The following is a 26,168-nucleotide window of genomic DNA, read 5'->3' as shown; positions in this document are numbered from 1 at the left end:
TTTTTCAGGCTTCAGATGCAATACTAGGCCTCTGACCAATTTGTGACCTTGTCTGGACTACATGCTTGCTCATAAGCTGCCATCAGGAAGTCTGGAGGCTCTTAAGATAAAGAAAGGGAGTGGGTCTTGGAATTTCTTGAGCCCTGAGAACCTGGCCAGTTACCCAGGGTCTGGAAAATCTTGTGACTCACAAGGTAAAACAAACAGCATTGTTGAAGAAAACCAGAGCTGCATATTTGCACGCAAACTGATGATATCAGTTTGCAGCCTGGGATTAGAAGCGGACTCTCCTAGAGTACAATCTGAAGTCTCACTGATGGAGTGGACACACTGCCTGGGACCTTTCCCAACTGGGACTCCAGATTGCTGTTTCCAGGACTTCCCAGCACTGTTCGAGTCTGGATGTAGGTGTCGGCCCAATTTGATGATGTAAATGTTTTACTTCCCTCTCTCTCTTTTATATGTCTTTCTTTTTGATGATTTCCTACTAAAATTGAGCTAAAACTGTTTATTTGTGTGACAACTGGTGTCTTTTTGTTAACAAATCCTTCGAACCTAAAACGAAAGTAAAACTTTCAACAAAACAGTTTACTATCTTGCTGCTTTACACTGGCTGCTTTATACCGACTGATAGCTCTGGCTAATAAAGAGGATTATAGTCATTTTTATCGTAATCAATTTTTCCTAACACGGAAGAGCAAGAACTTTTACTGTCTACCACCTGCCTATGGGAAATACAACATAACACAAAGTAACTGAGGGTCATCCATGAATTACCACTATGGAGAGTTATATCCAAAATATGTGCCAAAACATTCACAGGCTACTTTCTAGGTGGTGAGGGCAGCGAGGAGCAAGAGAAGAGTGAAACATGTGGTGTTTATGTTAAAAATTAAAAAGAGAAAAATATTAATATTTTTTGAATATTGAAGTTGAAGAAATAGAAAAGCATTTTCTTTAGTGGTCCAAGCTGTGCTGGGAATGAAACAGCCATAGTTAAAAGATTAATAAAATACCTGTAAGTAGGAGACAAAAGATGATGATAGGGCAAGTGTGGTTATCATTAAGAATGACTCTAGAAACTTCTAGAAACAGTATTGTTTCTTACTTGTTCCTTCTCCCAACTAGGTAAAAATAGATACAGTTATAAAGCCAATAAAAATCATCAGTTTATGAAATGTCTAAGCTTGTTATATTTGTGTATATATTCAGCACTGGTTATAAAGCTCTTTTTCCTATGAGTTCTATCAAGAATAGTGAGTATTCCAAGATGAGCTGGGTGGTGGCAATAAATAAAGTGAAAAGCCTCAGAAATGTGATTTGAGGCTTCACAATAGAATTTTGCATTCGCTATGTTTTTGAATGCTAATTCAGGTCATAGACAAATTGAGTGGCCACTGGGATATCATAATTTGAGGGGGTAACTAAAGGCCTGTCTGCCTTCCCAAATATAAAGTGATTTATCCTTTTCCCTCCGTTGTTTCTATCTTGCACAAATAAGCTCCTTAAAAACTCCCTCTATACTGAAAATTGCAACTACCAAGTTTTCCTCTGTTGACATTTTTCAGGAATAGATATTTTTACCCACAGGTAATGTTTAATACACAGCAAGGATTTTTCTGTATCATTGCTTCTCAAACCCTAATGTGCATGCAATCACTTGAGGATCTTGTTAAAAATGAAGATTCTGATTCTGTAGGTCTGGGCTGGGACTTGAGATTCTACATTTCTTGCTGTCTCCAGGTGACCCTGATGCTGTTGGTCAAGGATATCCTATTGAGTGGCAAGGTTCCAGATGAGGACATCAAATCAGACTGGTTAAGTAAGTGGTAAAACCATGACTGGAAGACAAGTATGTCTGACTCCACAGCCTATATTCTCGGTTAATCATTAGTTTCCCCATAGAGATAGGCACAGATAGCACATTCTCTGAGGAAAACAGAGGTTAGCCTGACAACAATGGGTTGCTAAGCTAGGAAAAAACAGACATGTCAGCTCTCACTCATTTTGGGAAGTATATGTCTTAAGCTCAGAAATCTTAAAATTAGACAGTTTCTGCCTGTATTACAACACACTAGCTGTTTTCATGGCTCTACCTTGTGAAGTCCCACCATTGCCCCACTGAAGAGAGGCAGAGAGATTTCATAGCATGTGGGATCAAGATTTGGTGCCAACATAGCACAGTCTCCATGATAATAAAGTCGTCGCAGTGCAGGAGAGCCCAAGAAAGACATTTAATCGGGCTCTTGACCTGGGAATTGAGAACCTTGGCACCAGGAGCCTGGGAATGTCTTACAGCAAATGGTGTCAGTGATATATTAGCACACTGAGACTTAGGTGAAAGCCCACTTCAGAAGGCTCCAGAACTCACTGTGTGTTTCATCACTGCTACTCTACAGCAATGGATACTGCAGGCAGAAAACAGGAGCAGTCATTAAAATCACTGCAACCTCTACAGGAAAAATTTTCAAAAAACGGCAAGCCTACCAAAGAAAATAGCACTCCAGGGTGGGAAGCCTTTTAACATGGACAATGAGAGAGGGATTCTGAAAGAGGTTAGAGATCCCCCCAAGGGGAAGACCAGGAAGAATCAAAGATTATTGTTGCACTTAACAATTTACCTAAGGCAAAACCTTAACTTTTCCGTAATTGAGTAACTTTTAAGAGGTTTATATACTTAGCAGCTCCTATATGCTATTTCCCACATCTGTCTACACCTGTGTCACCCAGAGTCCATGACTCCTTCCCATGACACATCCACATCACTTTTCATTCCTTTTCTGGGCCCTTGTTCCCACTCTTCCACCAAAAGTAAAAATCTTACTCCTCTTTCTTCAAGACCCCTCAGAAAACCATGAAGGCTTTTCTGATTACATTTCTCTCACAGCCTCCAGCGTCTCCACCTTGGTCCAAGCCATCAATATTTCTCCACTGGATGGCTGTAAGAACCTTCTAATTTGTTTCTCTGCTTTAATGCTTGCCTTCCATGTGATCACTCTTGCATGTAGCAATCAAAATGATATTTTAAAATTATTTTATTGAATGAAGGACTCTGAATTCTATAGTGCTTTACAATTTTCAAAAATTGCACACTCATAATTTCATATAATCCCACAATAACACCTTTTTTCCCCTATATTGCCCCTCCCCTCTTCCCTCTCCCCACTGGTAACCACTAGTTTGTTCTCTATATCTGTGAGTCTGCTTCTTTTTTGTTTTGTTCATTAGTTTGTTGTATTTTTTAGATTCCACATATAAGTGATATCATACAGTATTTTTCTTTCTCTGTTTGATTTATTTCTCTAAGCATAATACCCTCCAAATCCATCCATGTTGCCACTAATGGCAAAATTTTATTCCTTTTTATGACTGAGTAGTATCCCTCTATGTACATATACCACATCTTTTTTATCCATTCATCTGTTGATGGACCCCTAGGTTGCCCCCATATACTGGCAACTGTAAATAATGTTGCTATGAACGTTAGGGTGCATGTATCTTTTTGAATTAGTGCGTTTTTTTCAGATATATATCCAGGAGTGGAATTGCTGGGTCATATGGTAGTTCTATTTTTAGTTTTTTGAGAAACCTCCATACTACTTTCCACAGTGGCTGCACCAATCTACATTCCCACCAACAGTGTACAAGGGTTCTCTTTTCTCCACGTCCTTGCCAACATTTGTTATTTGTTTTCTTTTTGATGATAGCCATTCTGACAGATGTGAGGTGTTATCTCATTTTTGTTTTGACTTATGTTTCCCTGATGATTAGCGATGTTGAGCATCTTTTCATATGCCTGTTATTCATCTACATTTCACCTTTGGAAAAATGTCTATTCTGTTCTTCTGCTCATTTTTTAATTGGGTTGTTTGTTTTCTTGATGTTGAGTTGTATGAGCTGTTTATAGTTGTTGAATATTAACCCTTTATCGGCCATATCATTTGCACACAGTATTTTTTAAAATATAAATTAGATCATGCCAATCTCTTTTCTTAAAACCCTCCCATGGTCTTCATCATACTTCTCCTATCACACTCTGTAGAGTTTCAGCCCTGGCTGCACATGAGAATCTCTTGTAGAGATTTTACAAGATAACAAAGCCTGGACCCCACACCAGATTACTATGGAGGATGTACCACTCGCCAGGTGATTCTCAGTGCAGCCAGGTTTGTGAACCTCCATTCTATGTGGTCTGGCCTGTGCCACCTCTGACTTTCATAGCACTTACTCCTCCTGATCTTTGTACTGCTGTCTCCATGCCATCATTCAGTCTCAGCCCAAAAGGTACCTCCTCAGGAGGCACCCTCAAGCACCTTTCTCTGCCTAAATTTACCTTGCTTACTCGTGCTGGGACCTGTACTGTCCTACCTGAAAATAAGCTCCAGTGACACAGGAATCTTGTGTCCTGTCCACTGTGCCTGGCCCAGTGTAGACAATTCATTCAGTAAACATGTGTGAACAAGTTACTGAGCGAATTCCCCAGGCAGAACGGATCACTTCCTCTTCTGTTTTCTTCTGTATCCTCCTAGCACTTTAGAGATTGCGTCATTAAAATACATGTTCCATATTTTATCTAGTTACATCTACACCTGTTTTCTCTCTAGATTGTGAGCTTCATGAGTGTGGGAGCTATATATTATTCATCTTTCTATTTCTATTCTCTAGCAGTGCATTAAATATATGATAGATGCTTAATAAAACTAAGATATTACCTTTCATTATTAAAACCGGAAATTATATGAGTAGTGATATATCAAGGATGGTAGAGTCCATCTTGGCTTATCAGTAACTGCAGCAATTATTTAAAAATTGGGCTGAAAATTTTCAGAGAATTTTAACACAGGTATTATTTAGAATTGCTAGCACGTGGTGATAATAAAAAGTAGATGAACTCAGTTGTTTATTATTGATTTTAATTGTCTACAGACAATGTATCCTCAATATGTCTGCACTCCAGACTGACCCCTATTTCTGTCTTTCCTCAAGTACAAAACTGTTTTTGAGAGGTACAAAAATTCCTTTGCGTGCCTATTGTCTTCTTCTATCAAAGCCTCAGACAATTAAGAGCTAAAGTTCAAGGTAGCCCTCTTGGCTAAGCCGTAGCCAACAATTACACATTCATGGGAACCTGAGACTCTAGTAAACCACAATGAAGCTAATTACTTATTTGTTACAAGCCTGCAGACATTGGTATCATGGAGATGCAAAGCAGCCCAACTGTGCAAGAATAAAATAATATTATCTGCTATATTACAGTTAAAGAAACAGCCCAGAGTCATTTTATGTGTTTGTGATTGCATTTATTTTATTGGGTATTCTTTTTTTTATTAGAAAAGTAATACAATGCTTGTAGTCACAAGGAAAACAATATGAAAATATTTAAAAAATTAACAATTTTTATTTAACCCTCCAGTCTACCTCCAACATCCCAGAGCAACCTATGTTAATTTGCAATTTGGTATATATCCTCTGTACCTATTGATATTTCTGTGCTCTTAGAAATATAGAGAGATGATAGATAGACAGAAAAGGTATATACACACACATATGTATTTCATGTTTTTATGAAAATTGGGTCATCCTATACAACTTTTCTTTAAAACTTGCTCTCTGTCAACAGGATATCCTATTCTTCCCTCTGGGTCATTACATACAAATATAACTCATTCTTTTAAATTTATATATTCATTCACTCATCATATTTATTATGACTGTCTATAGATATCTGCTTTAGACATTCAGGTGAACAAAACAGACAAAATCCTTGCTTTCATGGAATTTGCATTCTAATGTGGGAGACAGACAATAAACACATAAAGAAATAAAATAACAGCCTGTCACATGGTATTGAGTGTTGTAGGGGACTCCAGAGAAAAGGGGTATGGGAGAGGCTTGCCCTTTTACATAAATGATTGGGGAAGGTGTGTAAGCCAAGAACTGAAGGAAAAGAGCCAGCAAGAGATGCATCTATCTGGGGCAAGAACTCTCCAGGCACAGAGGACAGCAATAAAAACAACACGGCCAAAAATATCCTACTACAAAGTTTCTTATGTACTGAAGTTTCTTGAATCATTAGTCAAAAGATATACACATATAAAACACAGACCCTGGATCACTTTTGCAGCAATTTACATTCCTATTACAATATATAAGGATGCCCCTTTCACCACAAATTGATCAGCACTGGCTACAATCAATCTTTTTAATTTTTGCCAAACTGATGTTTTGATTTTCATTTCTCTAATTACTGGTGATGATATGCAAATTTTCATATGTTTTTTTGGCAAATAATAGATTCTCAGTTGGAGACTTTAAGTATATTTGTGTTAAGGTTGGTATTACCTAACCACTGGCTCTTTGGCACAGAGCAAAGCAGGAAAGCACCACCTATGTTGTAAAGTTGAGTTCAAGATAGGACATTCCCCAGAGCATTGGAAGCCCAGCCTCCTAAGATAGCCAAGCAGATGGTGGTCAAACAAGAAGACAAGTTATTGAGTCAAGAGATACTGCTACCTGGCCTTCTGGATTGAATTGGTTTTGGAGATAAATGAGGCAACCTAAAGGCAGATAGACAATTTTTATAACATTTTAATTAGAAGGAAGAAAAAGTACAGGGAATGGTATCCTTCAACTCTGATGGCCTATGATCTAGTATTATGCCTTCCAAATAAGGATCACTCTAGGATTTCTTTTCCATCAACACATAGGTGCATTCACTAACCTGTAATGTTACCTACTGACCCATAAAGTATCAAAGAATTATCCTTTCTAACATTCAGTTTCTGAATTGAAATAAATAATTCTGAGATCTTAATGTAGTCTATATATTCATGTTTGGGGAAATAACCCAGAACAAAAGATTTAAGTGTTATAGACTAGCCCTGGCTAAGATGGGTCCGACCTGGAAATAGACACACAAACTAGGACTTATGGGACTCAATCTGCACTCCCAAACTAGCTTCCATGGCTGCTTTGAAAACACAATGGTCTGGTCAAAAACACATGTGTAATGTTGCAAATACAAATCCCCTTCTTGGCTATTCACAATGCACATTTGCATTTTAAAGACCCTAAGTAGTTCCAACAAAGAAACTTGTTCAAATTTGTTGAATGATTTTTAAAAATTATTTATGCAGAGAACATGTTTTTGTCTTAATGTTTTGCTTTAAAGTTAGCTTAGGAAGTATCACAACATGGAGTGTGGATTCCAGAACATGCTGATAACTTTGCATTCTGTCACAGAGACCCTAATAAGCTGAATTCAAGAACAATTTTGTTTCTTTATTAATAGATACCATAATGATGTTTAAATGTGCATGCATAATCTGTGATGATTCTATTCAAAATTTTAACTCATTGGGGTCCAAGGACTTCAACATGACTTACCTTAAAATAATACCAGTGTTTTCAATTAAGAGTGCTTACTATGATCCTAGGTTGTGCTAAATGAATTATGGATTATCTGATTTAATCTTCATGAAAACCTTATGATATAGGTACTAGCATTCCCATTTTACAGATGTGAAAGTTGAGGTTTAGAGAGATTAAGTACATTGCTCAAGTTTCCAGAGATAGCATGTTTAGGCTTAGAGGTTTTTACTCCCAATGGTCCAACTATAGTGTTTTATCACTCTAAATATTGTCGTGCCAGGTACTAGATTTCAGCAGCCTATTTTAATGATTGCTTAGAAAATAGCAGTAACTATAGTTGTCATTGACATTAGAGTGCTTCAGTAACAAGAAAATATATTTCTTAATTAAAAAAAGCATGTGGACGATGGCTATTGGGAATCTAAAACTTAAAACATTCAACAAGTGGGTCGGTAGGGAAGTCATAAATTAGCATCAGGGAAACAAAAAGTAAGAGCATAATCTCAAAATGAATGTCCATCTTTTAAATTTAATAAAATTAGCTTTAGCAAAATTTCTCTAATCATTGTTATTTTTCCAACAACCAGTGAAAATGTTTTGGGATAGCAAATTTGGCACAAAAATGACACGACAAACACTAAGAGGCGAGAAAAAGGATATCAGCAGCACGTGGTCCCAAGAACAAAAAGAAACCCAGTCACTGAAAGTAGAGCTGTATATCAGAGGCTTGTTCAGTGGCAAAGCTTGTTTGGCAATGACTGGTAAACACTCACTTACTCCCCTTAAGTTTTACACTATCCCCACCCTGTAACAACAATAGCAACAATAACACACACACACATACACACACACACACACACACACCCTTCAGGGGAATTCATCCCAGCATGGAGATCAATTCAAATGACAGCAACTGTTAAAAAAAGAAGTCTCTATTCCTTTTATCTAACTCTCCTATGCTTCCATATTCATCTGAACCCCTTTCAGAATGTCTTCAAGACTTTGGGAAATGTTCCATGTCTTCTTGACTTTTGAAACCAGTGCTTTCCAAATTGTTTAGGCTTATCTAATAATTGTAATCACCACAGGCTTTTTCTGAGTTAATAATGTCTGATTCAGAAGTAACTTGTCCAGCCTTGGATCAGAGAATCTGAACTGTTATTCCAAAGGGTTAGAATTGTTACCAAGCCAAACTTGGGTCTGCTCACACCTGTGCAGTAAAGTCAATCTACTGACACCAGCTTGTGGTGAAAGAAAGTGCAGCATTTACTCTAAGGCACCAGACAAGGAGTCTGGGCAGCTAATGCTCAAAGACCCTGAACTCTCTGATGGTCTTGGGGGAACAGTTTTTATAGGCAAAATTTGTGGGAGGTCTGCAGGGTGTGTAACCTTCCTCTTATTGGTTGGTGGGGAGGTTAACAGGGGGTGTTCCAGGAATCTCAATCGTCAGCCTCTGGTTCCAATCAGTTTCGGGTCCAAATGCTTGTCCTCAGCCTGAAGTTACTTACCATCCTCCACTTGGGTGGGGACCTCAGTTCCTGTAGAAGAACTCAAAGATATGTATCAGATTGTTATGTATATCCCTTGAAAAGGAACTAGGACCCTGCCCCACCACATCACTATTGTTTTTTGACTGCCTTTCCTTTGTTTCTGGGTTCCCTCACTCCTCTAATTAGTAATTGAATCTGCCCTTGGCAACTCAGGGAAGGTCTAGGACACAGAAACCTTTTTTGTACAAACGAGAAATGAGGGACACGGAAAAGCTTTTGTGCCTGGTAAGGCCCCAGAGGGTCCTGCTTGGTTTCAGTCCCCCGTTTTCTTTAATACTCCTCAATCTTGAGGGGAACAGGTATTGGACAAGAAAGGAAATAATGTTTTGAATAGAGAGGTTAATCATAAACTCAGCAGAGGAAATCAATTTTAGGGGGACTCGGTTTCAGAATTAACTTTCCCATGTTGAACTGGAAGATGATGCTTATCTTATTCTGGCTCCAACACTTTATAGCTCTATGGCTTGGGGCACGTTATTTATCTCCTCTGTGCCTCAATTTTTTATTTGTAAAGTGGCAAACACAACACCTATCTCTTAGGCTTCTTGTTAAGATTATGTGAAATAATCCATGGAAGGCATTTAAAACAGTGTCTGGCACATAGTAGTCCTCAATAAAAGTTAGCCATGATTACTGTTATATGGACTATTGTTACTTTTATTATATATTGTTGCAATATTGGCAAAGATGAATTCTTCAACCTGGAATTTCAGTCCAGTCTGTGCACCGAGTTGCACAGAGAAGCCTTAATTTTACTCATCAGGTTGGTGATTGATGCTTGTTTGCTAACACTGAAAATGTTGGCAAAAGCAGGAAGGAGGGCTGGCAGAGCAGTCATACTAATTACCAAAGGTGCAAATTCAACATGTAGCGCACTTACAAGACATAATGAGCCTTTGCTGAGGTGAAACAGGAGGTTTGTTACATAAAGTCGAATTAGATGCTATAATTGCTTAACATCACAAACGTGAACTGAAGAAAGCAATCCACCCACCTCTGCATGACAACAAAGGAGTTCCCTCCAGCTGGCTGATAAACAGGGAACCAGGACATAAGGGTAATTCAGTCAAAGCAGCAGTTGATTAGATACCCTGCTGTCTGTTCTCAAACACCACAGGGAGAAACAGAAGAATGTGAGGAAGGAACAATGTCTTTCATCAAGGAGAACCTGTAACATTTCTTCAGCTAATGAGAGCACTGGGGGTGGGTCTTTTGTACTTCTATTTGTTTAAAACACGGGGGTTGAATCGGCCAAATAAGTAGCAACCATGATGGGAATTAGAACAACTGTTGGTGCTTGCCTTTAAGGAATATTATGCATTATCCTGAACAGGTTCAAGTAAAGTACATTAGGGTTTTTAGAATCTAAGATCAATTTAATGATGCTGAGAGAATACACATACTTATTTAATTTAGCAGTTGTCATTTAACAAATTGTTCAACAGTGCCACCTGCAGGCAAACATGTGCTCCTTTAATGGAGTGCCAGGAAGTGTGTCAGGAGAGAATCACCATCTCTGGTAAATTTGGCCAGGGCTTTCAGATCACAATAAAATTTTAATCCTATCTCTGGCTTCATTAAGTACATGAACTTGAGCAAGTTTTTCAACCTTTCTGAGTTACTCAAAGTTGTTTTGCACCTCCAGTGACAGGAAATCCATTTTTAACAGAAACAGACTATTCCATGTTTGGACACTGGCATGCTAGGATGTTCTTTATAAAGCCATCTTGATACAATTTTATTCATTAGTTCAATTTCTCCTTCTTGGGGATATTCAAAATAAGACTCATCTTTCATCCATATAGCTCTTAATATATTGGAAAACAAATATCAGTTTCCTTTTTAAACTTCCCTTCACCAGGCTAGTAATTATTAGTTGTCTTTAGGACTATCCTATACAAAATGAAAATAAACAATAATCACTTAATCAGTGGTGATCTCATGCATTATAAGCATTTTTTCAGAGCTTTGTGAGATATTTCTGTTATTCCTATTGTGTGTTTGTTAAAACTGAATCTCAAGTAAGTGGATTTCTCAAGATCACACAGTTACTGCTATATTTTTAAACAAAATCATATGATAATCAAATGCCTTGAGGCAATAACCGTTTGAAATTTGATGGAATCAACCTCTTCCTAAATTCATATAAGTTCATAACCCTGTACATAGATTTAAACACCCTTGAAACCCTATCCTTGATCTCAGATCCTCAGTAAGCCTACCTGGACCTCAAGTTTAAAACTCCAATTTTAAAGAAATTAAAGAGATAGGACCCAAATTCTATCCTCTTTCACCCAATCTTATTTTCCATTCTTCCTCAGCAAATATTCTAACTCCACAAACTCCAATAAAAGAAACAAATCCCTTGGTTTTGTTGGCCTAGTGAACAGTACTTCTCTGGTGTTTTCACCCTAGCAAATAAAATTTACTGCTAAAAAGTCAGAAGGCTACGCTGTAATTTTCAGTTTGCACAGTTCTTCGATCTGGCATACTACAGAAATTTCAAATCTATCACAGGTGGGTGGTAAGTAGCAACCCCCTGAGACTAGCTTCCAGAAAAAGTCAGCACTTTCCACACACACAAAAAAGGAGAAAACATTCTTGTCTGGTAAGAAGATAGAAAGCTCAGGGTCAAGAAGGCAGCAGATGTGTGAATCTAAAGTTTTCAGAAGAGAGAAGGAAAGATTGCTTTTCAAGCTATAATTTTCAGCTCTGTGAAGGCACCAAAAGCACAGATCATTGCAATGTGGCTATTGTATTTCAGGCATTGATTTTTGTCATGAGGTAAAGGGAATAGGCAAACACTGAATTTTCATTAGCTCCTTGGGGAAAGTGAGCATCCTCACCAAACCAAACTGTCCAGAACATATTAAGGGATAATTTATATAAGCTGGCTCAATGGAACTTGAACAAATAGCAGCAATAGCAATAAAGCATTTCTAGATGAGTTGCTAATTTCAACTAGATCATGTCTTTGTTAAAGAGCTACCAATTCAAAGCACTTGTCTTTCCTTTACTCAAAACTTTAATGGGAAAACTGTCTTTTGTTTTCTTTTTTCTTTTGTATATGTTTTAGACAAAAGGACACCATGAAAACCAGAAGGGTTAAGAGGTAATGGAGGGATGACAATGCCTGTAAGAAACAGAGATGACTATGTTAGAAATCAGTCCTGGTCACTGGTATCATATTATGTACTCAGACACCAAAGTAAGCATTGGGAAGTGTATTGAGTGATATAGAACAATTTCTGTGGCATTTATCAAACCCTACTTGATATTATGCTACTTCCTTTATTCTCCTTATAAAATCATCTGCTTCCTGAGGTCAGAGATGCTCTCTTGCTCACCACAGCATCTATATGCTTTATGGCTTTTTTTGCCTGGAGATATTAAGAATAAGTGTTTCTCTACAATGTAAATATTATCCTGGGTATTTTGGCACGTAAAATCTCAGAATTTTGTATTTTTGATAGGATACTGGCATAGGAATTAAGTTTCAAAAAGACTTGTAACTCAATACTGCATGACTGGGGAGACCTTCAAGATGGCGGAGGAGTAAGACGTGGAGATCACCGTCCTCCCCACAGATACATCAGAAATACATCTACGTGTGGAACAACTCCTACAGAACACCTGAATGCTGGCAGAAGACCTCAGACTTCCCAAAAGGCAAAAAACTCCCCCACGTACCTGGGTAGGGCAAAAGAAAAAAGAAAAAACAGAGACAAAAGAATAGGGATGGGACCTGCACCTTGGGGAGGGAGCTGTGAAGGAGGAAAAGAGCTGTGCCTCTAAGATGGGAGAGCCAAGTCCAGGACATTGGTCCACCAGAGACCTCCCAGCTCCATGTAATACCAAATGATGAAAGCTCTCCCAGAGATCTCCGTCTCAACTCTAAGACCCAGCTGCACTCAACAACCAGCAAGCTACAGTGCTGAACACCCTATGCCAAACAACTAGCAAGACAGGAACACAACCACACCCATTAGCAGAGAGGCTGCCTAAAATCATAATAAGGTTGCAGACACCCCAAGAAACATCACGGGATGCAGTCATGCCCACCACAAAGACAAGATCCAGCCTCATCCATCAGAACACAAGCACTAGGCCCCTCCACAAGGAAGCCTACACAACCCACTGAACCAACCTTAGCAACTGGGGACACACACCAAAAATAAGAGGAACTACAGACCTGCAGCCTGTGAAAAGGAGACCCCAAACACAGTAAGTTAAGCAAAGTGAGAAGACAGAGAAACACACAGCAGATGAAGGAGCAAGGTAAAAACCCACCAGACCAAACAAAAGAAGAGGAAATAGGCAGTCTACCTGAAAAAGAATTCAGAGTAATGATAGTAAAGATGATCCAAAATTTCTAAAATAGAATGGAGAAAATACAAGAAAGGGTTAACAAGGACCTTGAAGAACTAAAGAGCAAACAAACGATGAACAACACAATAAATGAAATTCAAAATACTCTAGAAGGAAACAATAGTAGAATAAGTGAGGCAGAAGAACAGATAAGTGACCTGAAAGATAGAATAGTGGAAATAACTACCGCAGAGCAGAATAAAGAAAAAAGAAGGAAGAGATTTGAGGACAGTTTCAGAGAACTCTGGGACAACATTAAATACACCAACATTCGAATTATAGGGGTCCCGGAAGAAGAAAAGAAAAAGAAAGGGTCTGAGAAAATATTTGAAGAGATTATAGTGGAAAATTGCCTTAATAAGGGAAAGGAAATAGTCACTCAAGTCCAGGAAATGCAGAGAGTCCTATACAGGATAAACCCAAGGAGAAACAGGCCAAGACACATATTAATCAAATTAATGAAAATTAAAATATTAAAAGCAGCAAGGGAAAACCAACAAATAACATACAAGGGAATCCCCATAAGATTAACAACTGAACTTTCAGAAGAAACACTGCAAGCCAGAAAAGAGTGACATAACATATTTAAAGTGATGAAAGGGAAGACCCTACAACCACGATTACTCTACCCAGAAAGGATTTCATTCAGATTTGAAGGAGAAATTAAAACCTTTACAGACAAGCAAAATTAAGAGAATTGAGGACCACAAAACCAGCTTTACAACAAATGATAAAGGAACTTCTCTAGGCAGGAAACACAAGAGAAGGAAAAGACTTACAAGAACAAACACAAAACAATTTTAACAATGTTAATGGGAAGATACATAACAATAATTACCTTTAATGTAAGTAGATTAAAAGCTTCCACCAAAAGACATAGACTGGCTGAATGGATACAAAAACAAGAGCCGTATATATGCTGTCTACAAGAGACCCACTTCAGACCTAGGGACACATACAGACTTAAAGTGAGGGGATGGAAAAAGATATTCCATACAAATGGAAATCAAAAGAAACCTGGAGCAACAGTACTCATATCAGACAACATAGAATTTTAAAAAAAGACTATTACAAGAGACAAAGAAGGACACTACATAATGATCAAGGGATCAATCCAAGAAGAAGATATGACAATTGTACATATTTATGCATACAACAGAGGAGCACCTCAAGACATAAGGCAAATGCTAACAGCCATAAAATGGGAAATTGACAGTAATAAAATAATAGTAGGAGATTTTAACACCCCATTACACCAGTGGACAGATCATCCAAAATGAAAATAAATAAGGAAACACAAGCTTTAAATGACACATTAGGCCAGATGGACTTAATTGATATTTGTAGGACATTCCATCCAAAATCACCAGAATACAATTTTCTCTCAAGTGCATATGAAACATCCTCCAAGATAGATCATATCTTGGGTCACAAATCAAGCCTTGGAAAACTTAAGAAAATGGAAATCATATCAAGTATCTTTTCCAACCACAGTGCTATGAGACTAGATATCAATTACATGAAAAAATCTGTTAAAAATACAAAAGCATGGCGGCTAAACAACACGCTACTAAATAAACAAGAGATCACTGAAGAAACCAAAGAGAAATTTTAAAAACCTAGAAAAAAATGACAGTGAAATCACGACAACCCAAAACCTATGGGATGGAGCAAAAGCAGTTCTAAGAGGGAAGGTTAGAGCAATACAATCCTACCTCACAAAACAAGAAAAATCTCAAATAAACAATCTAACGTTACACCTAAAGGAACTAGAGAAAGAAGAAAAAACAAAACACAAAGTTATTAGAAGGAAAGAAATCATAAAGGTCAGAGCAGAAATAAATGAAGTGGAAACAAAGAAAACAATAGCAAGGATCAATAAAATTAAAAGCTGGTTCTTGGAGAAGATAAACAAAATTGATAAACTATTAGCCAGACTCATCAAGAAAAAGAGAGGACTCAAATCAATAAAATTAGAAATGAAAAAGGAGAAGTTACAACAGACACCGCAGAAATACAAAGCATTCTAAGAGACTGCTACAAGCAACACTATGCCAATAAAATGGACAACCTGGAAGAAATGGACAAATTCTTAGAAAGGTAAAAACTTCCAAGACTGAACCAGGAAGAAATAGAAAATATGAACAGACAAATCACAAGTAATGAAATTGAAAATGTGATTAAAAATCTTCCAACAAACAAAAGTCCAGAAACAGATGCCTTCACAGGGAATTCTACCAAAAATTTAGAGAAGAACTAACAGCCAGCCTTCTCAAACTCTTCCAAAAACATGCAGAGGAAGGAACTCTCCCAAACTCATTCTATGAGGCCACATCACCCTGATACCAAAACCAGACAAAGACACTACAAAAAAGAAAATTACAGGCAAATATCATTGATGAATATAGATGCAAAAATCCTCAAGAAAATACTAGCAAGCAGAATCCAACAACACATTAAAAGGATCATAAACCATGATTAAGTGGGATTTATCCCAAGGATGCAAGGACTCTTTAAAATATGAAATAAATCAATGTGATACACCATATTAACAATTTGAAGAAGAAAAACCATATGATCATCTCAATAGATGCAGAAAAATCTTTTGACAAAATTCAACAACAGTTTATGATAAAAACTGTGGGCATAGAGGGAACCTACCTCAACATAATAAAGGTGACATACAACAAACACACAGCAAACATCATTCTCAATGGTGAAAAACGGAAAGCATTTCGTGTAAGATCAGGAACAAGACAAGGATGTCCACTCTCACCACTATTATTCAGCATAGTATTGGAAGTCCTAGCTACGGCAATCAGAGAAGAAAAAGAAATAAAAAGAATACAAATTGGAAAAGAAGAAGTAAAACTGTCACTGTTTGCAGATGACATGATACTATACATAGAGAATCCTAAAGAGGCTACCAGAAAACTACTAGAACTAATCAATGAATTTGGGAAAGTTGCAGGATACAAAATTAATGCACAGAAATCTCTTGCATTCCTATACACTAATGATGAAAAATCTGAAAGAGAAATAAAGGAAACACTCCCATTTACCACTGCAACAAAAAGAATAAAATACCTAGGAATAAACCTACTTAGGGAGACAAAAGACCTGTAGGCAGAAAACTATAAGACACTGATGAAAGAAATTAAAGATGATACAGACAGATGGAGAGATATACCATGTTCTTGGATTGGAAGAATCAACATTGTGAAAATGACTCTACTACCCAAAGGAATCTACTGATTCAATGCAATCCCTATCAAATGGCCAATGGCATATTTTACAGTACTAGAACAAAAAATCTTAAATTTGTATGGAGACACAAAAGACCCCGAATAGCCAAAGCAGTCCTGAGGGGAAAAAAACGGAGCTGGAGGAATCAGACTCCCTGACTTCAGACTATACTACAGTAATCAAGACAATATGGTACTGGCACAAAAACAGAGATGCAGCTCAATGGAACAGGATAGAAAGCCCAGAGATAAATCCACACAACTATGGTCCACTAATCTATGAAAAAGGAGGCAAGGATATACAATGGAGAAAAGACAGTCTCTCGAATAAATTGTTCTGGGAAAACTGGACAGCTACATGTAAAAGAATGAGATTAGAACACTCCGTAACACCATACACAAAAATAAATTCAAAATGGATTAGAGACCTAAATGTAAGACCGGATACTATAAATCTCTTAGAGGAAAACATAGGAAGAACACTCTTTGACATAAATCACAGCAAGATCTTTTTTGATCCACCTCCTAGAGTAATGGAAATAAAAACAAAAATAAACAAATTGGAATTAATGAAACTTAAAAACTTTTGCAAAGCAAAGGAAACTACAAACAAGACAAAAAGACAATCCTCAGAATGGGAGAAAATATTTGCATATGAATCAACAGACAAAGGATTAATCTCCAAAATATATAAACAGCACATGTAGCTCAATATCAAAAAAACAAACAACCCAATCCAAAAATGGGCAGAAGACCTAAATAGACATTTCTCCAAAGAAGACATACAGATCGCCAAGAAGCATATGAAAAGTTGCTCAACATCACTAATTATTAGAGAAATGCAAATCAAAACTACAATGAGAAATCACCTCACACCAGTTAGAATGGGTGTCATCAGAAAATCTACAAACAACAAATGCTGGAGAGGGTGTAGAGAAAAGCAAACCCTCTTGCACTGTTGGTCAGAATGCAAATTGATACAGCCACTATGGAGAACAGTATGGAGGTTGCTTTAAAAACTAAAAATAGAATTATCATATGACCCAGCAATCCCACTACTGAGCATATACCCAGAGAAAACCATAATTCAAAAAGACACATGCACCAGAATGTTCATTGCAGCACAATTTACAATAGCCAGGTCATGGAAGCAACCTAAATGCCCATCGACAGATGAATGGATAAAGAAGATGTTATACATATATACAATGGAATATTACTCAGCCATAAAAATGAACGAAATTGGGTCATTTGTAGAGACGTGGATGAATCTAGAGACTGTCATACAGAGTGAAGTAAGTCAGAAAGAGAAAAACAAATATCGTATATTAATGCATATATGTGGAACCTAGAAAAATGGTACAGATGAACCTGTTTGCATGGCAAAAATTGAGACACAGATGTAGAGTACAAACGTATGGACACGAAGGGGTGAAAGCATCAGGGGGGTGTGGTTGTGCTGTGATGAATTTGGAGATTTGGATTGACATATATACACTAATATGTATAAAATGTATAACTAATAAGAACCTGCTGTATACAAAAATAAAATAATATTGAAATAAAATCAAAAGATACATCCTATTGTGTGAACCATAAAAATTATATAAAATTTGAATATTAGTGCAGATTAATAAAATTTGATTGGAACATAAAAAAAAATCTTCCAACAAACAAAAACCCAGGACCATTTGTCTTCACAGGTGAATTCAATCAAACATTTAGAGAAGAGTTAACACCTATCCTTCTCAAACTCCTCCAAAATATAGCAGAAGGAGGAACACTCCCAAACTCATTCTACGAGGCCACCATTACCCTGATACCAAAACCAGACAAAGATGTCACAGAAAAAGAAAACTATAGGCCAATATCACTGATGAACATAGATGCAAAAATCCTCAACAAAATACTAGCAAGCAGAACCCAAAAGCACATGAAAAGCCTCCTACATCATGATCAAGTCGGGTTTATCCCAGGAATGCAAGGATTCTTCAATATATGCAAATCAATGTGATACACCATATTAACAAATTGAAGAATAAAAACCATGTGATAATCTCAAAAGATGCAGACAACCTTTGCACAAAATTCAACACCCATTTATGATAAAATCCTCCAGAAAGTGGGCATAGAGGGAACATACATCAACATAATAAATGCCATATATGACAAACCCACAGCCAACATAATTCTCAATGGTCAAAAATGGAAACCATTTCCTCTAAGATCAGGAACAAGACAAGGGTGCTCACTCTCACCACTATTATTCAACATAATTTTGGAAGTTATAGCCACAGCCATCAGAGAAGAAAAAGAGATAAATGTAATCCAAATCAGAAAAGGTGAGGTAAAACTGTCACTGTCTGCAGATGACATGATACTATATATAGAGAATCTTAACAATGCTACCAGAAGACTACTAGAGCTCATCAATGAATTTGGTAAAGTAGCAGGATACAAAATTAATGCACAGAAATCTCTTGCATTCCTATACACTAACAACAAAAATTCCAAAAGAGAAATTAAGGAAACTCTCCCATTTACCATTGCAACAAAAAGAGTAAAATACCTAGGAATAAACCTACCTAAGGAGACAAAAGACCTGTATGCAGAAAACTATGACACTGATGAAAGTAATTAAAGATGATACAAACAGATGGAGAGATATACCATATTCTTGGATTGGAAGAATCAACATTGTGAAAATGACTATACTACACAAAGCAATCTACAGATTTAATGCAATCTCTATCAAACTACCAGTGACATTTTTCACAGAACGAGAACAAAAACTTTCACAATTTGTATGGAAACACAAAAGACCCTGAATAGCCAAAGCAATCTTGAGAAAGAAAAACGGAGCTGGAAGAATCAGGCTCCCTGACTTCAGACTATACTACAAACCTACAGTAATCAAGACAATATGATACTGGCACAAAAACAGAAATATAGATCAATGGAACAGGATAGAAAGCCCAGAGATAAACCCACACACATATGGTCACTTTATCTTTGACAAAGGAGGAAAGAATATACAATGGAGAAAAGACAGCCTCTTCAATAAGTGGTGCTGGGAAAACTGGACAGCTACATATAAAAGAATGAGGTTAGAACACTTCCTAACACCATACACAAAAATAAACTCAAAATGGATTAAAAACCTAAATGTAATGTCAGATACTATAAAACTCTTAGAGGAAAACACTCTATGACATAAATCACAACAAGATCCTTTTGGACCCACCTCCTAGATTAATGTAAATAAAAACAAAAATAAAGAAATGGGACCAAATGAAACTTAAAAGCTTTTGCACAGCAAAGGAAACCATAAACAAGATGAAAAGACAGCCCTCAGAATGGGAGAAAATATTTGCAAATGAAGCAACTGACAAAGGAGTAATCTCCAAAATTTACAAGCAGCTCATGCAGCTCAATATCAAAAAAACAAACAGCCCAATCCAAAAATGGGCAGAAGACCTAAATAGACCTTTCTCCAAAGAAGATATACAGATTGCCAAAAAACACATGAAAGGATGTTCAACATCACTAATCATTAGAAAAATGCAAATTGAAACCACAGTGAGGTATCACCTCACACCGGTCAGAATGGCCTTCATCTAAATATCTAAAAACAGCAAATGCTGGAGAGAGTGTGGAGAAAAGGGAACCCTCTTGCACTGCTGGTGGGAATGTAAATTGATACAGCCACTATGGAGAACAGTATGGAGGTTCCTTAAAAAGCTAAAAATAGAACTACCATATGACCCAGCAATCCCGCTACTGGGCACATACCCTGAGAAAACCATAATTCAAAAAGAGACATGTATCCCAATGTTCATTGCAGCACTATTTACAATAGCCAGGACATGAAAGCAAGCTAAATGTCCATCAACAGATGAATGGTTAAAGAAGATGTGGCTCATATATACAATGGAATATTATTCGCCATAAAAAGAAACGGAATTCAGTTATTTGTAGTGAGGTGGATGGACCTAGTGTCTGTCATACAGAGTGAAGTAAGTCAGAAAGAGAAGAACAAATACTGTATGCTAACGCATATACATGGAATCTAAAACAAAATGGTTCTGATGAGCCTAGTGGCAGGATAGTAATAAAGACGCAGATGTAAAGAATGGACTTGAGGACATGGAATGGGGGAAGGGGAAGCTGGGACGAAGTGAGAGAGTAACATTGACATATATACACTACAAAATGTAAAATAGATAGCTAGTGGGAAGCAGCTGCATAGCACAGGGAGATCAGCTGTGTGTTTTTTGAACACCTAAAGTGGTGGGATAGGGAGGGCAAGAGAGAGGCTCAAGAGGGAGGGGATATGGGGATATATGTATACATATAGATGATTCACTTTGTTATCCAGCAGAAATTAACCCAACATTGTAAAACAATTATACTCTAATAAAGATGTTAAAAAAATAAAAAAGAACTTTTAGTCAGGACACCATAAAGAGAAGACAAGCCACAGGGTATCCAGTATATATGAAAAACTACTGATAAACTAACATTAGGGGAACAACATGCTGATGTACTGCCAAGTAGTATAAATATATAAAACAGTACTCATCTGCATTAACAATCAGGCCAATAATTAAAAAATAAATTATATCAGTACAAACTCATCAGATTGCCAAAAAGAAGCTAAAAATCTGACAAAATGAAGTGTTGACAAGGAGATAGTACAAAGGCATTATAAATTAGCACAATCACTTTGGAACTATTTGGAATTATCTAATTAAGTTAAAGATGTGAATACCTTATAATTACACATTTCTACTCTTTAGAAATATGTTCCAATAAAAGTCTCTCATAAGGATATATATAAAAGAATATTAGCAGCATTACTGTTCATAATATTCATCAACAGTAGAATAGATAAATAATGATGTTTTCATACAGTGGGATATTACATAACAAAGACATGTGAAAGCAGCTCACATAACAATATGAATGTGCCTCACAAAAAAATATTGAGTGAAAGAAAAAGAATCAAAAGAATATATAACTGTTCCATTTATATAGCTTGATAACTGACAAACTAAACAATATTTTTTAGGTAAGTATGTGTAAATGATTAAAAACTATGAAGAAAAACAGGAAAATGATTATAATAGAAGCCAGGATAGTGCTTACCTCTAGGTGTAGGAAAGGTATTTTTTTCTGGACACATGGAGTTCTTCTAAGATCTTACACTGAGCATATGTGTTTTATGTATACTTCTGCATATATGATACATTTCAAAAAAAATTTTAATGAACATGTGTGGTATATTATATTGACCAGGGCCATGAGTTTGGCCATTGTTTTAGAGCAAATAGCTTTATTGTACTTCAAAACCTATTGGGAGTTGGTTAACATCTGCATGTTAGTATTAGAAGATAACTGTCTTTCAAACAGAAATAAAATTAGGAAACCATCTTGGTCATCATAACACAACTAAAATAACTGAATCCAGAGATGATAATTAACTTGCACAAAGTAGAATAACTAGTGACAGAGACTAGACTAAACTCCCACCAATTGGGACAAGGAGATATTCACTCATTGACATTAATCCTGAGAAAGTCTCTAAAGTCAGGTATCATATCTTGTCCATACTAATAAAGGGTTCTTTACACTTGGAATATTGTGTATCCTTTGCCCTAGTTGCTTGCCCATATCGTAGATCATTTGATGTAGCACGTTAACCCATCCAAACAAATGCCATACATTTGTAGTTTCTTAGGGAATACAATAGTTTTTACCTAAACAGAATATGATTGGAAAAGAAAAAAATATTGCTCCGCATTTCAACTTACTCAAATGAGGAATTCTTCCTATAACTCATTATCTTCCCCACATGAGAGGGACATGAATTTTTTTAACCTTAGTTTGATTTTTTTTCTAACTCATTGTTTCTCAAATGTTGTCTTTGGACACATTCACATCAAAACCAGTTGGAACCTGAAACATTAAAAATGTAGGTACTTAAACTTTAGCCTGGCCATAGCATAGTCTAGCAGAATCCTTGAGGAAGAAACTCAAAAATCTTCATTTTAAACAAGCTCTCCAGATGATTTTTATGCTCAATAAATTGGTAGAGTTCTACCCAAGTATATTTTCTAGGAACTCATGATTTATTACTTTAATCTGATATGTTTTATTATTTAATGCCTTTGATGACAAAGCAGCAGAACTTTCTTGTGATATTATTTATTGTATGTGTCACAATTAAAGAAAGAAAATTTGATCTTACTCAATCTTATACCTGTCTCCCTTTTTAAAAATCCTAGTGCTGTAGCTGCATAGAAGCATAGTTTGTCCCAGTTGCAGGAAACATTAGGGATCAGTTAATTTAACCTCATCATTTATTTTATGGCTAAAAAAACAAACCCCAAAGATGGGGACTTACTTGCTAAGGTCATACAAAGAGTTAGTGTCTGGTCCCATACCAGAACTCAGTCGCCTTGGCCTAAGAACAGTGATTTTCTTTTTAAAGCATGAGTGTGTACAAAATCTAGTAGGTGATATGCAATGGCAAAAATAAGGTCTTTGTATGAGTTTTGTGGGAAGACTGTGACTTGATTTTAAAAGGTATTTAACTTCTATTCATTAATTCCATTATATGAACTTTTTAGTATAAATTATATAATATTTCACTTGATCAATGTACTATAATAAATAGTAGTTTCACTATGCTTTATTTCTACCTTAATTCATTCTAAAAAGAAGTTGTCTGTTTACAGAAAAAAATATATACATAGGATGCCAAGATTTAAAATAGCTGAGACAATTATGGCTTATTTTCATTTGCTCTGTCATTAGAAAAAGAGATTTGGAGTCTACCTAAATAATCTCCAGGATTCCAACTTTATAACTTTAGTCAAGATGTTCTGTAAATGGAGAGGAGAGAGGGGAATGGGATGTGTTAAAAAGTGACTTTATCTTTCATTATTTCTCAAAGATTGAGAAAAAAAAAGAAAAAAATTTGTAGGCATATTATTTCTTCTCAGCGTACTGCAATTGGGCTTCTGTACCTATCACTTAGATACTGTTCCTGTCTAGGACAATAATAACTTCCTACACATCGAATCCTAAAGGTGAGATCTTTTATCCTACTTAATTTATTGGCAGTAGTCAACATATTTGGCCACCCTCTCCTTCTTTAAACATATTCTTTTCTGGGTTTCCATGGTAACATCCTGTGATGGTTAATTTTACATGTCAATTTGGCTAGGCCATGGTGCCCTGATATTTATTTGGTAAGAAAAGTCTACATGTTGCTGTAAAGGTATTTTTAGATGAAATTAACATATAAATCAGTAGATTTGAGATTAATATATAAATCAGTAGATTTTGAGTAAAGCACGTCACTCTCCATAATGCAGGTGGGTGTCATCCAATTAGTTGAAGGCCTTGAGAAAAAAAACTGAAGTTCTCCTAAGGAGGAGGAAATTCTGCCAAAAGACTGCCTTCAGACTCAAGCGGGAATATCAACTCTTTCCTTGGGTCTTCAACCTGCTGGCTTTGGACTTGCCAGCCTCCACATTCTCTCTCTCTCTCTCTCTCTCTCTCTCTCTCTCTCTCTCTCTCTCTCTCTCTCTCTCTCCTCTCTCTCTCTCTTTCTCTCTCTCTCTCTCTATCTCACACACACACACACACACATACACACACAATAGGATATAAACTATTCTGTTTTTCTGCAGACTCCTGAGTAATGCACACTCCTTCCCACTTTGTTGGCCACAACCATTCAGTTTCTTTGTCGGCTCCTCTTCCTCTGTCTGGCTTCCAAAATGTTAGTGTGCCCAGGACCCACATCTCTGTCAACATGTTCTCTCCAGGAGACAGCTGCCTATTCCAGGGTTTTAAATATTATATAAACACTAAAGATTCTCAGATCTCCAGCCTTGATCTCTTTCTAGAACTCCAGGGAACAGGTTGATCCATCCAATAGGTATTGCAAAATTAACGTGGCCAAAAACAAACTCTTGATTTCCTCCTCCAGACCTGCTGCTTGCCCAGTATTTTCTCTCCCAATAAAAGGAACAATCATTCACATGTTGCCTTCCCTCATTCCTAACATCTAATCCATAAACAAGTTCCATCAACTCTACATGCAAACATATTTCCTATCTGTGTCCTTTTCTGCAAATTACTGTCATCTCTTGCCTGAATTGTTCCATAGACCCCTAACTTATCTGTTCCAGCTTCCAATTATTCATTCTACACACAAAGCAAGCTGAGTAATCATGTTCTCAGTGATAAATGATAAATCAAATGATGTTACTCCCTTACTTAAAAGCCTCCAATGGCTTCTGACTTCATATAAAGTAAAAACCAAGCTCTTCACCACAAAGTAACTGGCCCCTGCCCAGCTCTTTGACCTCTTCTCTACCATTCTGCATTGTCTTCTACATTCCAGCATTCTTTCTCTATTTTTAACAGCAGGCTTGCTTCCCTCTAAAGCCTTTGTCAGAGTGGTCCCCTTTGCTCAGAATGCTTCTTTTGCCATATCTCCACATGCTTGAACTTCCATTTAAACATTAGTTTAAATATTAGCTCTGCAGTGCGGCCACCCTTGACCACCTAATCTTTAATAATCACCCAGTCTCTCCCTGTCATGTCACTGCTTGAATTCTCTGCATAGCACATAACACTCTGATATTTTCCCTTTATTTTTAATGTTTATATTTCCATTTTCCCCATTTAGATGCAAGTTCATGAGCAGAGACATTGTTCATCCTTTTCACAGCATTATCCCAGGTACCCAGGACAGTATCTAACATGGATCACATAGCCAATAAAGAAGAATGAAGTAAAAAAGACTAAAAGCATAGTTGGCACAATGTTAACAGTCGTTAATTTGGGAAAATGGAAATACAGATATTTGGTATATCATCTTTTTAGCTTTTCTGTATTTTAGAATATTTCAGAATTGTGTGTAGATAGAGGTATAATTTGAAGAATCATTTGAAAGAAGCAGCTTGTCTTATTACTGCCAGCACTTGTCACCCTGAACTGGAATGTAATCTCACGGAAAGAAAGAGCTGTGTTAGTGATGCTGCATGAAGTCTAGACTGAAAATTAGGAGCTGGGGCTTGCAGTTTCTATCTAAAGATAGATGGTACACTTCCTAGAGCTCTTACAGACTGAGAAGGGTCACCCCCACTACTGCCTTCCAGTTTTGCATAAAATTGAGAAATGCATGGGGTCCATGATAATTAGATGCAGTGTGTGAAGGATGTTCAGTTGTAGAAGTCTAGCCCAGTGGAGAGAGCACCATCCTCAAGCCAGGTGACCTGGCCTCTTCCACCAGCTAGATGGGGGGTAGGGGATGGGGAAGACATTCAGAAAGGAACTCTACCTTTGTGTGTGTGTGTGTGTGTGTGTGTGTGTGTGTGTGTCCATTTTCCTCTTTTACAAAAATGAGGGAGTTAAATAAAACTATCTTTTTTTCTAAATAATTTCAGTTTCAGTTTTTATTACCCCAACATTTTTAGAATTTTATTTAAAAATATCTGGTACTTCAGCCAAAATTTTCAACTCCATAAGGTACATTAATACTGAAATTTTGTAATCTAGACCCTGGCTATTAAAATGTATCTGTGGACCAGCAACACTGGCATACTCCGGGAGC

At 36.9% G+C, this 26,168-nt stretch overlaps 1 long non-coding RNA gene across 1 annotated transcript in view; it reads left to right on the top strand.

Annotated features, from left to right (window-relative positions):
* The first annotated feature begins 279 nt into the window (after positions 1-279).
* Positions 280-26,168, top strand: part of LOC130705949 (uncharacterized) — a 69,022-nt gene continuing 43,133 nt past the window's right edge. Inside the window, exons 1-2 of the long non-coding RNA XR_009006346.1 lie at positions 280-404; positions 1,744-1,822. This is a non-coding gene — a long non-coding RNA (uncharacterized LOC130705949). The remainder of the gene's footprint in view (positions 405-1,743; positions 1,823-26,168) is intronic.

Source organism: Balaenoptera acutorostrata, chromosome 20, assembly GCF_949987535.1.
Source record: "Balaenoptera acutorostrata chromosome 20, mBalAcu1.1, whole genome shotgun sequence".
In the NCBI taxonomy this organism is placed as follows: domain Eukaryota; kingdom Metazoa; phylum Chordata; class Mammalia; order Artiodactyla; family Balaenopteridae; genus Balaenoptera; species Balaenoptera acutorostrata.
This window is presented reverse-complemented; position numbering and strand designations above follow the sequence as displayed.